Source organism: Lactuca virosa, chromosome 8, assembly GCF_052849685.1.
Source record: "Lactuca virosa cultivar CGN04683 chromosome 8, Lactuca_virosa_CGN04683_v6, whole genome shotgun sequence".
In the NCBI taxonomy this organism is placed as follows: domain Eukaryota; kingdom Viridiplantae; phylum Streptophyta; class Magnoliopsida; order Asterales; family Asteraceae; genus Lactuca; species Lactuca virosa.
This window is the reverse complement of record NC_136433.1, coordinates 145,638,838-145,651,955: the sequence shown is the minus strand read 5'-3', so window position 1 is coordinate 145,651,955 and position 13,118 is coordinate 145,638,838.

Here is a 13,118-nt window from a genome sequence, read left to right as displayed (position 1 = left end):
AGCTAAGGACTCATTTCTGACTTGATAGAGGTATAAATCTTATACCTTGGCTTCTATTCACTTAGATCTTCAAATGAGCTTGTATGTTGTCATTTTTGGGCTATCTCCAAGGTCATTCCTGTTGGATAAGGTGTCTAAGTCCATAACGATATTTGAGATGCACTTGACCCGACCCGGCATGGTCCATTTGGGTTGCACTTCACCCGAACAATTTGTATGGATAATCTTTTGAGAATAGTATGTTTATGATTTATTAATATATTATAAGGTATAATATATTAATATGAAATCATATTATTTAATTAGTATTGATCTTAAATTAATTAAGAATTAATTTAGTCATCAAAAGGTGACTAATTAAATATGGGCTCTTGTATTTATATAGTGTGGGCTCATGTTTATTTAGTTTGGGCTAGGCTTGCATGGGAGTCCATGGATGGTCCATGGAGCTTTTAACCCATGGATCCTTGGAAAGGCAGAGTCATGGGTATTAGGGTTTACATGGATGTAACCCTAATCCTCCACACTATATAAAGGAGTCTTTGGCACTTGATTTGGCACTAGTTGTGTGTGAACAAGAGTGGTGGTCGATTTCAAGAGTGTACATTATTCTCTCAAGAGTTTTCCAAAGTTTGTGGTGATTTGTGATTTCCATTTGAGGCATCCACACTATTGGTTATAAGTTCTCAAACTCCAAGCAATCAACCACCACTAAAAGGTATGTCATTCTACTAGTAATTTTATGATTCAAGTTCCCCATGACATGCTAGTTAGGATGTAAACCTTGGAAATTCTTATTTGCATGTATTTTTAGAGAAAACATAGATCCAAGGTTTATAGGGTTGCATGTACACCATAGGAGTGTTAGAATGCTCAAAACCCAACAGTGGTATCAGAGCCTAGACTTGTTTTCTTGAATACTTGATGCAAACTGTTGAAAAATCGAAAAATCTTGCTGTCTGGACGGTGGACTCGCCGAGTCCATGGGGGGACTCGACGAGTCCAAGCATATCTTCATCCTACTCATCGAGTAGGTTCATGCACTGGACGAGTAGGAGGCCCTGAGTGCAGATTTTCGAGTTTTTTAGCTGGAATTGGACTAGAATCATTACCCTAAACTGTTTTGGACTTATAAAACCTATTTTTGATGTTGTAATGATTATGCTAATCCAATTTCAAAGGCTATTATCAAAATTTCAAGTTTTGTATGTGTTCATATGATTCTTAAAATTGTTGATATGGATGTTCATGAACTTATGAGTTTTGTTAGATCATAGGAATTAGTTGCAAATTGTTTGTTAGTTAATTCTTGATCTTGATGTGTTTTAATGGAATCCATAATTTGTCCTTAAGTTATGGATTACCAAAAGTTTTTCTTTTAAAGTCCATTAAAAACCATAGGTTACACAAGTTGAAGAATCTTTTTCATCATAAATAGTTTTATGGACTCCATAACTTGTCCTCAAGTTATGGATGTCAAAGAGTCTCTTCATTAAAAGTTTTTTTAAACCTTAATTAAACTCATAAGTTATAAAAATCCAAAAGTTTTTGAATTGTTCAAAACTTGCCCTCAAGTTTTGGAATTTGTAAAGTCTCACACACACTTAAGTTCCAACCCTTAGAGTTTTAAAAGTTAAAATTCAACCCTTATACTTTATAGTATTATAAGTTAATAATATATATATGTATAAGAGCAAGTCAGTCTTACCGTTAGTAGGTCTCATTCACGAAGCCGGTCTATAAGGGGGGTATAAGGTTGTTGCCTATAAAATGGCAGCTTAATGGGTGTCCACTCTCACCCACCGCTTCCTTGACTGGCGGAGGGTCGTTAGCCGCACGGGTAGGACAAGGACTATAATTCTCATTAAAAGTATAATGATGAATATAAAGTAACTAAACCTTTTTTTAAATCCCAATCTTAGTTACTTTAGGAAAATGTGAATTTGGTGCTAACCCATGAAATTTACACTTTGTACCTTACCAAGTCGTTGGTGGAGCGTGTGTGGTTAACTGACACACTAACTTGGACTAGTAAGGATGGAAAAGGGTGACTTAATGTTTATCATAGATCGGTGGAGCGCGTGTGGTTAACCGGCACATTGATTAGGTGATAATATTAAGGGTACCAAGTGAATTTGCATGGTTATTCACACCTTGTTTTGTGATCCTCGGCAACCCAGTCACAAAATCTGAAGGGCATAATCGAGATTGAAACATGCCATTGAAAAGTTCAGTGAATCTCAAAAGATCTAGGAGTTTCAAACCAATTAAAACCTAATTTTATTTCGTTTTTCCATGGTGGAAATTGGTGAATCGTCATTCACCTACCTTCAAATATTCTATAGCTTGGATTACGGCATCCCTCTTCCAAGTTATAAAATATTGTGTTGGGTCCTAGCCTTATTATTTCATATTGGGTGTTATATTAAGGATTTTAAATCAACTAACTTGAATCTCTCTCATTGTAGATATCTGGTTCAGACAAGTATGATCTTCCCAAATCTCTTGGAACAAGCTTTCCTCTTGAAGATGATGTCCCACAACATCATGCTTCACTTCCTCCACCTCCTCCAATTATTCTTCCCGACTCACAAGCTCAAAGACTTGAAAAGTTCAAACTCACTCAAGTCCTATTGGATAGTAAACACAAGGATGGAAAGCCAGTGTGTGCACATGTCTTTGAGATGAAGGCATACATTGACAGGCTAAGGATGATGGGTGTCGGGTTCCCAAGAAAGTTGGCTATTGACTAGGTTCTTCAGTCACTTCCTGAGTTATATAGTGAGTTTGTTAAAGACTAATATGTGACAGATCTCGACATGACCCTAATAGATCTTACCTATTTGCTAATTGCTACTGAATCAACAATGATTTGGCGCAATGGTCAAGCAACTTTGATTGGAAGGTCTGCCTCCCAAGCTGACATGGACATCCCAAAAATGATTCCTTCTCCCAAAGGGAAGGAATTGGCCATGGTCAAAAGTGATGATCATAAGAGAAAGGCCATTTCTGAGACTGCTCTATGTGTTGGCTCAGATGAGCCTGTGTGTTTCTATTGCCAAGGAAAGGGACATTGGAATCGAAGCTGCCCTGACTACCTGAGATCTTTAGTCAGAATGTATGGTTCTGCTTTAGGTAAGTCCACTATCTAACTCTGTTAAGTTCCTAATTGTTGATTCTTAATACATGATGTGACTGGGTTCCATTTTAATGTTTTGCAGGATCAAGCAAAAGGAAGGCAGCTTAAAAGAAGAGTATGTTGAATCTGATCACGAAGATGGATTTCAATCGCATGGTTCGAAGATCGGATTCTTGAGCTACTACTTAGGAGTTATGATAGATTGCTAGGAAATATGTAATAGCATAGTTTCCATTTAAAGTTGCATTGTAAGGAAAAGGTTTTTTTCCGCATTTTATAAATAAATAAAAATTTTGTTTTACTTTATTTTATATCTCCTTGCAATGGCATTTATGGAAAGTTAATGTTTGTATGTTTCTAGCAATAATGAATTTGATTCTTTCAACTGTGATAGTGTCTAAATTTACCAAATAAGGAAAGATTCTCATCACCAAAGTTTCAATTGGACCGAAAGTTGGAATCATGCAGGTTGTATTGCATGATGAATGAGAATTTTCATTTTTGGAAAATTAAGACTAATTCCCTGACCACGTGTATATGTGAGTCAGGTGAAAGAGTAAAGGATCGGGTACACTGGGTGTGTGCAGGTCAAAGTCCACCACAAAGATCGATAAGACTATTCGTCATGATTTACTAAAGTTTAGTAAATATGGTTGTACCTACAAGTTTAAGTACAATTCTGAAACATTGGAAAAGTTTCAATGTATGGCAGGGCGAATGGGAAGAATAAAATTAGGCAGAAAGATAAAAGTTTCTCAAATCTGAAAAGATGGGAGAGTACTTTAGTATCATGTTTTATGATCATCTTAATGATTATGGAACCATATCACAATTTGGTTCTCTAAGGACATTTTAGTGCATAATGTATGGCTAAGAAGAGGATTCATGAATTGTTGGAATGGTTAAAATCAAGAAGATGAATCATACTCCATTCCAAAACAATTCTTGGAGTTATAATCCAAGATGGTAACCTTGAGTGACATAAAGAAGGGTTCAAAACACTTATCAAATGTAGAGTTAAATGTTTTCTACTCTTGAACATTTGAAATTGTTAAGTTGTGCTGTTTTGGATAAAACAAAGACCAACTCAGACCAATTGTGTGAAGTGTTTATCTTGATAAGAATCCGCACTAACTCTTGAATATTTGTTTGTTTGTCAAGGAATGGTTCTTGACAATGAGAAACTTATATGTCAAGAGGACAGTGGGAGTCTTAAAGGTCTTGAAAGTTTCAAGAACTAATCAAGGATAAAACCTATTGTTTATCGATAGCACACGAATTGAGGTTGGTAACCTATCGTGTTGACATAATCCTTTTTTCTGTGCCGATTCTGATAAAGTTGACTATGTATGTGAGTTCTGTGAGTTCTCAATTGTGTGCATAACAACTTTGAAGCAATAATGGGCCCTTGTGCTACCAAGAGGCAAGAAATCAAGATTGTACAAGTTCAATTCATATGAGTTTGAGTTTGTCACTAACCTTGTCTTGTGATTATGGTTTTGACAAATTCACATGGATTGGAACACATACACCATAAAATCTAAGTGTCATAAGGTTTCTTTCCGATTCATGAAAATGATGGTGAGGAAACGCTTTCACTAAGTAGATTTTAAGTAGATAGCAATTGTGATATTTGCATTCTCAAAGTCCTTAGTGGAGCGTGTGTGGTTAACCGGCACACTAACATGGACTTGTGAGAAATGGAAAAAAGGTCTAAACATTATGATTACGGCATCCCTCTTCATAATTGTTTAGACACACATGTGAGCTATCTAAGGAAAGATATATGAGTCTGAGAAGCTTAGATAAAGTTTTGTCGAAGCATCTCGTATCAGAAGTTTGACCTTTGGTGATGAAAGTCAATAAAGTATTGATTTCTAGAAGTCGATTTCTGAGTATATGTCAAAGCTAGTGGGAGCATAATTGTTATGCTAAATAATTATAATGCTAGTGGGAGCATAATCAATTATGATAAGTATTGTTAATTATAGAAGACAAAAGTTTCGCTTGGGAAAGGTTGTTTTGCTATAATTAAGGGAGAGAAGATTTCAAATCCTAAAAGTTTGGATTGAGATTTTAATCATCTTTAGTCAAGAATATATATATACATATATATATATATATATATATGAATTTTATGTTGGAATGGTTCAACATAAGGGAATTCTATATATATTGCGTTCTCAAATTTCGATTATGCTTACGGCATCCCTCTTCATAGTCGATTTTTGAAAACATGGCAAATAAACAAATATTGTAGCAAAAGACTGATCTAGCATCATGTCTTTATGTGAGACATCATGAATCGTGTCCCATATGCTTCGGGTATAGGATCAATCACATGTGCTATAATATTAATCCGTTCTAAATTTTTCAAAATGCCTAGAGCATTAAGAGGGAAAAAGGAATAGAACTGGATATGACTGAAATGATTAAGCAATTGTCGAGAACAATTTGAGGTTTACCTAAGATTGGTTTCTCATGGACAGTTGGAAGTATGATGTTAAATTTTGGAGAGGAACCATATTGACATATTCTGAAAAAGAGGTAACTCTTATTCAGAAGTGATAGTCAAAATGGGAATATGGAAATGTTTTTCATATTGGGAGTTGGATTTTAAGAATCTATGAGAAAGTTAGAAACTTTTATGCAAGAAGGATATTCAAAGGAATGTACTTTGAATGTGAGACTTCGTTTCCATGGAATTGATATCCACTGGAATAGTTTGTAATGTCTGTTGTCGGGTCTTTGTGACTTTTGTGCATAGTCATTGCAAGAGGATCAATGCATATGAGTCTAAAATCTAACAGATTACAGTAAATGACAAAATTTGATATTCTTACAATTACGGTAAGGATTTGGGATTGTAAAATGAGCATAATTGGAATCATGTTCAATTGATCTACTTCACAAAGTAAGGATCATAGACAAACATAGTTTGCATACTTGGAGTATGGCATGACTATTGTTTAGAAAACATAGTGAACTTCCTTGGAGCATGGGACAACTATTGTTTTAATTCAAGTGTTAAGTTGATAAATCGAAACAGAATAATGTGTAATCAATATGGTGATGAATAAAAGGTGTTTTATTTATATTCATAAGTGCTGAGACCATATTGGATTCAATTATTCTTGTGTTTCACTTTGCATGTTTTGACTTCCGTAATAACTAGGTTATTCTTTCCGAATGACTAAGTTATTCAAACTTCCACAGTCGGTCATACGTCGGAAGTAGCTATGAATTAAGACTGTCATGAATTGGGCTTGTAGATGACTAAAGGTGTTTAGACATAGCAATGGTTGCTACATCATTCATGAGTGCTCATAAGTTCTGAGTATTGGATTTAACCCATGCTCACTTGTATCACTTCATGGAATTTATCTCGAGTGATCGTGAGACGGTAATATCATATAAGTCTTCAAACCTAGAGATATGAGTTGTTACCTATGAGTTGGTTGTACATTGATTGCACGAAAACGCATCAGTAACTTGATGTTATAAAACGTGCCTTTGTGTATAATTCAACAAGTAGTAGAACAAGCATATGAGTCGAAGTTTATCTGTTCCTTTTAGTCCTTGGAGGACTAGAAGCTATATCTGGGCCCCTCGATGATTTTGTTTTGACCTATGTACCGGGCCCGGTCATAACCTAATTGATGTGTTCAATTTAGTTATATGTCAAACAAATCGGAAATCTGGAAACAAATTGCTAGACAATAAGTACGACGTTGTTCCATGTATTTGTCCGGTTGATATCTTGAGAACAGAGGATTATATGATCACTTATCTAAAATGGTGCTTCATAGTTCAACAGAGTTTTGAGAGCTACGATTGCCGGTTGGTTCCTGAAGTCATATCTGCAAATATAGTTATTAGACTTATCTAAGTGGGAGACTGTTGGATAAGGTGTCTAAGTCCATAACAATATTTGAGATGCACTTGACCCGACCCGGCATGGTCCATTTGGGTTGCACTTCACCCGAACAATTTGTATGGATAATCTTTTGAGAATAGTATATTTATGATTTATTAATATATTATAAGGTATAATATATTAATATGAAATCATATTATTTAATTAGTATTGATCTTAATTAATTAAGAATTAATTTAGTGATCAAAAGGTGACTAATTAAATATGGGCTCTTGTATTTAAATAGTGTGGGCTAATGTTTATTTAGTTTGGGCTAGGCTTGCATGGGAGTCCATGGATGGTCCATGGAGCTTTTAACCCATGGATCATTGGAAAGGAAGAGTCATGGGTATTAGGGTTTACATGGATGTAACCCTAATCCTCCACACTATATAAAGGAGTCTTTGGCACTTGATTTGGATCTAGTTGTGTGTGAACAAGAGTGGTGGTCGATTTCAAGAGTGTGCATTATTCTCTCAAGAGTTTTCCAAAGTTTGTGGTGATTTGTGATTTCCATTTGAGGCATCCACACTATTGGTGATAGGCTCTCAAACTCCAAGCAATCAACCACCACTAAAAGGTATGTCATTCTACTAGTAATTTTATGATTCAAGTTCCCCATGACATGCTAGTTAGGATGTAAACCTTGGAAATTCTTATTTGCATGTATTTTTAGAGAAAACATAGATCCAAGGTTTATAGGGTTGCATGTACACCATAGGAGTGTTAGAATGCTCAAAACCCAACAATTCCGAGATTTGAACTCTTGGGGATGTAAGGACTTCAGATCTGGGCACTCTTGAGCTTTAGGAGCTCAAATTTCCCACCTCTATTCAGCCATGGCCCTATTCCATGACTTAGACCTCCATTTTAGCTTGTATTGGGTGTTTTAGCTCCATATCACCATGCATGCACGTAAAGTTAGCAACTTTACGTGTAATGCTAGTCTAAGGAGTCCAGATTTATGAGTTGGAAGCATTGGAATTGATTAGAATCGACTGTATGGACTTGACACATGGGGGACTTGACGAGTTGTTCTTGGACTCGGCGAGTCGGGTCGCGAACCCCTAACTCTTTTCTAGTTTTGGAGTGAACCCATTGAGTCTAGGAGATGACTTAGTGAGTTGGACAAGATTAGGACTCGGAAGCTGAAGAACTCGACGAGTCCAAGGAGGGACTCGACGAGTTGATTCGGGTTGTCCCGATTTTAGGGCAGACAGAACTCAATGAGTTTGTTAAAGGACTTGCCGAGTTGACTCGGTTGACCACGAGTCTGAGTAGTACATGAACTCACCGAGTTGGGATATAACTCGACGAGTTGGGGTTGACTGGGATTTGATCTTGACTTTGACTTTGTCCTGGATGTTGACTTTGACCAAGGGAAAAATGGTCATTTTACCCTGAGAAAGATTATCAGATTTCTGACTAAGTGTATTATGTAGTTGATAGTCGGGGAGTCGTCGGAGCAGTAGTCAGAGATTCTTCACTCGAGTTTCAGCAGTCAGCCTTACGAGGTGATTTTTCTCCTGTTGGAATGGGTCTACGGTCATAATGCCGACTCGTTTAGTTGTTAGTAGTTCCGGGCTACGGTCCGATGTCGGACATGGCCCGATGTAGGTTATATGCTTTCCGGATTACGATCAGATGCCGGGGCGGTCCCGAGGAATGTTTATGTATGCTTGATGTCTTTGTGATTCTTACATGTTATGTGATATGTATTCCGGGCTTCGGTCCGATGCTGGGGCAAGCCCGATGTATGTTAGCCTATATGTTATGTCTTATGTGTTCCGGACTCCGGTCCGATGTCGTGCCAAGCCCGATGAATGTTTATATGCTCATGTTATATGCTTATGTTATTTGTTATGCTATGTTGTATGTATGTCGGGGCAAGCCCGATGCCGGACGAGGTCTGATGCCCAATGCGGTCAGATGTCGGGCGGGGCCCGATGCCGGGTTCGTCCCGATGTAGCTGGGCGGTGTCCCAAGGTTATGATATATGTTATGTGTATGGTATGTGGTAGTTTGGGGAGACTCACTAAGCTTCGTGCGTACAGTTTACATTTTTGGTTTCAAGTACTTCCACTAGCAAGGGGAAGGGCTCGGGATGATCGCATGGCACACACCATAGTTTTAGCCTGGGAAGTTTAGACTCTGATATTTTTACATGATTTTGATACAGTATGCGATATGATGTTTTTGAGATACATGATTTATGGTTTTACTATATGATGATGGTTGAATTGTGGTTTTATTAGTGATTTTAAAAAGAAATTTTCGATTTGTATTTTTGGGATGTTGCAAACATTTTAAATTACTTTTATACCCTTTATAGAACAAAAGGCACTTAATTTGTTATATATTGTGTTGTAGGGGTAAAAGATATGCTTGGAACAGAAAGGAAGATGGAAGATGGAAGCTGGAAGCTGGAAATTTGATTAAAGATTATTAAATGAAGAAAAAATATACCCAACATGTTGTGGTGACATCACCACGACGTGGTGTTTTGACTTTTCCCAATTGACTTTGAAGACTTGTTGAATACGGGATAATCAAGAAGACCACGATGTGGTGGCCTCACCACGACGCAGTGGTCTGTTTTTCAAGAAATTATAAATAGATGCAATTCTCTTTGAATTGGGAACTTGTTACTGAGAGCTATAGACGATTTTTGAAGGCCAGGGATCTGAATTGAAGCTTGGAAGTGAAGAAATCGGTTGTAGCTTGGTAATTGAGAGCAATAAGGCAATAACTTCTTAATTACGATTTTATATTCTAGTTAAATCATGTCTTTTCATATAGAATTCGTTTTTCTGACTTTAGTTGCTGAAATCATGGGCTAAAACCCCATGACTTTCGTTTGGCATAGATTTACTTGACTATATGTGGTTTGATTTATGGTTGGATTAAGTTTTTATTGGTTATTTGTTTAATTATCTTATTAAATAACCTCTGGTGATTATGATAATTGTTTTATATGTTTATTGTTGAGTTTAATTAAGTTTGTATGACTATCTTTCTTAATTGAGCTTGAATCTTATGATCTTTGTAGATTGCAAAAATTGTAGGACTAGAGTTTTGACTAAAACCTAGGGTTAGATAGAAAAGTGGGTAAATAATTGTGGGAGCTAATATATGATGACCTATCATATATTGAATTGAATCAATTAACCAATTTGATCAATCTATTATAAGTCTAATTTTACTCGAACCGAACACTAGTAAGCTTGTTAGTTTATCCGACTGGTCACCGTATGAATGAACTAGTTTGCTAAAAGATTAAGTTAGTGAATATTAACTTGGTCATCTTAGGAATCGGTAACCAATTGAACATTAATCGATTGCACTTCCACAAATCAACCATAATAGCAAGTAAATTGAAGCTAAACAAAAGTCTCTCAATATCTTGGTTAAATCGTTTCTTTTTGTTCCTTGCTTTAGTTTGATAATTGCTTTAGTTAATTGTTAGTTTAGCTTAGTTAATTAAGTCTCTAGTCTTGCAAAACTAGTGAAAAAACCTTTTTCTAATTCTCTTTGTAACTTAGTAATAGTAGGTAAAAATTAGCTAAAAATATTGTTCCCTGTGTTCGATACTTGTCTATTGTGCTATACTATTTACAACAAGGTACACTACCTTAGGTAGAAAGTAGTTACATTAGTAGGATAAAAACTAGTGCGTAATTATTTTTCACATCAACAAGTCACTGTTTCATACACACCATTACAAGGTAAAGCTTCAAATATAAAAACACCATTTTTATAAACTAAAATTGAACCATTCAAATCATTAAATGAATAACGAAAACCTTGTCTAAACAATGCATGAAATGAAATAATGTTTCTTGTCATTTATGACAAAAAGAAACAATTTATTAAACTAATCCTAACATCTCTACTAAGCACAAGTTGATAAGTCCCAATCTTGGTAACAAGAGAAGATCGCCTATTTCCCATGATCATATTCATCCTCCCATGCTCCACCTCCTCACTTTCTTTTATCCCCTGCAAATCAGGATAAATGTGAAAACCACATCCTGTATCAAGGACCTAAGAACGAGTAGATTGTGAGTTATTAGTTTGAATAGTGTATATACTTGCTGACGATGGTTTCACCTTGTCATCCTTGATATCTTGCAAGTACTTGGGGCGACTCCTCTTCCAATGGCCCTTGTCATTGAAATAGTAACAAATGGCCTCTTTGGGGTCACTAACAGCTGGAATGTCTGAATTGGGCCTTGCCTTTGGGCCATTGCTAGATGAACCAGCTTAGGCCTTGTTCTTCCAGTTAGCTTTGGGAGCAGCCTTCCTATACTTACCTTTGCTTTTCCCAATGGCGAGAATGGGAGCACTAGTAGTAGTGGTAGGGGGTTGATTTTTTCCCTTCATTCCCGACTCAACAGTCTGTAGCAAGTTTTGTAGTTGGGCTAATGTGGTTTCCATGTTGTTCAAATGATAGGCCAATATGAACTGATCATAACAACTTGGCAAGGAGTTCAAGACCATGTCAATGGCCAACTCCTCATCGAACTACACATTGAGCCTAATAAGGAATTTCACATACCATTGCATTCTCTACATGTGGTTGCATACAGACTCTCCCTCTTTCATCTTGCAAGCCATGAGAGCTTTGACCACCTCATATTTCTCTTGATGAGCTCTCTTATGGTACTTTTCCACAAGGTCATCGTTCATCTCATAAGGCCAATAATCCTCATAGAACCTCTGCAATTCGGGGATCATTGTGGTGACCATGATGCAAGCAACTTTTGTTGCATCGTCGTAGTGTTTCTTGTAGGAGGCTAGTTGTTCAGGAGTAGCAGTGGCTTCATCGATCTCAACAAGTCTTTCTTCAAAGACATACTCTTTGCCATGGAATCGAAGATCCATCTTGATGTTGTGCATCCAATCATTGTATTTGGTGCCATCAAAGGTCACCTTGGACATGATCGAGAGTAGGGAGAAACCCGAGTGGTGGGTAGGCGACGATGGAACACAAGCATCACTAGGAGTAGACATCTATAGACAAAAAGAATAGTTTTAGTTAGATGACAATAATCCTTAATATTTTAACCCATAAAAAAAATTAAGGCTAGGATCCAAAATAACAATTCACAACTAAGAAGAGGGGTGTCGTAATCTTATTGCGAATTTATGAAGGTGGGTAAAATAAATTTACCAATTTCGAACTATGAAATTCCTAGATCTTTTGAGATTCATTGAATCTATCAATAAAATATTTAATCTCAGATTATGCTCTACTATTTGTGACTGGGATACCGAGGATCACAAACAAGATGTGAATAACCATACAAATATGCTTAGCACTCTCGATGTCATCTCATTTTAATGTGTCGGTTAACAACACGCGCTCCATTAATCAATGATAATTTTCGAGATGTCCATTATTACTCTTTATAGTCACTATCAGTGTGCCGGTTAACCACACACGCTCCACTAACTACTATAAAGTATAATGTGCTATTTTATGGATTAAAATACTTTTCACATTTTTCCTAAAGTAACTAAGAGTGAGATTTTATAAACCAAAAAAGAATTTAGTTACTTTTATAGCATTATACTTATTAAAGAGATTATGTCCTATCAAATTCATTCGGCTAACGACCCTCCACCATACAAGATAGCGGTGGGTAAGAATGGATACCCAATGTCGGTCATTTATAGGGCGCTTCCTTAAACTCCCCTTATAGTATGGCTTCATGAATGAGGTGTACTAGCGATTTGACTGACTTATTATTATATATATATATATATATATATATATATATATATATATATATATATATATATATATATATATATATTAAACAATTAATCATATTTATAGTGGTGTATTTTAAACATTTTAAAACACTAGGTATTTGACATTAATTATTAATTAATATCTAAATTAATCATTTATTACATTTAAAAAATTAATTATATTAATCAATTAAATAATTAATCAGGTCAAAGATTTATCTCCTAATTTTTAGGCTTTTATTCAATTATCAAATATATAGGCAAATTCGGATTTGGCAGATATAAAACAGATAATTTCCAAATAAT